Raw genomic sequence first — 557 nt, forward strand, 5'->3', positions numbered from 1 at the left:
ATATATATATATATATATATATATATATATATATATATATATGTCATTTACATGTTTTTTCTGTTCATTGCAGCGGGTACACATCGATTCTTGTTTATACAATATGTGTATGAGGTGTTGGATAATACGTTTTTATGGTAATGTGGTCCATCAACTTTCCACTGTATGTTGCCATACAATAAGTCTGTTATTTCTGCCTTCAATGCACCAGGTTTCCTCAAGATGTAGGACAGTCCTGTACAACAACATCTTGCTGCCAAAGCTGTGTAAAATCCATTCCAGATTATTTTATGGATTTACTAGATAATATTGACTCTGATCAGTTGAGGCAATGAACAGAAAAAAAAACACATTAAGAAACCCTATATGTACCAACTCCAGTGAATAGGTTAATACGAATGGTAAGGGTTACCATATGCATTTTGATTCTTTGCAATCATTTCTTGCACTTGCATCATTGAGTAGCTATTTATGTATTAGATTTTTTTTCTTGTTAAATGAATGATCACTGTTGGACACTTAACTTCTTTTTTTGCTACACAAATTTGTAGCATTCA

Source organism: Limulus polyphemus, unplaced genomic scaffold (assembly GCF_000517525.1).
Source record: "Limulus polyphemus unplaced genomic scaffold, Limulus_polyphemus-2.1.2 Scaffold65, whole genome shotgun sequence".
NCBI classification, from domain to species: domain Eukaryota; kingdom Metazoa; phylum Arthropoda; class Merostomata; order Xiphosura; family Limulidae; genus Limulus; species Limulus polyphemus.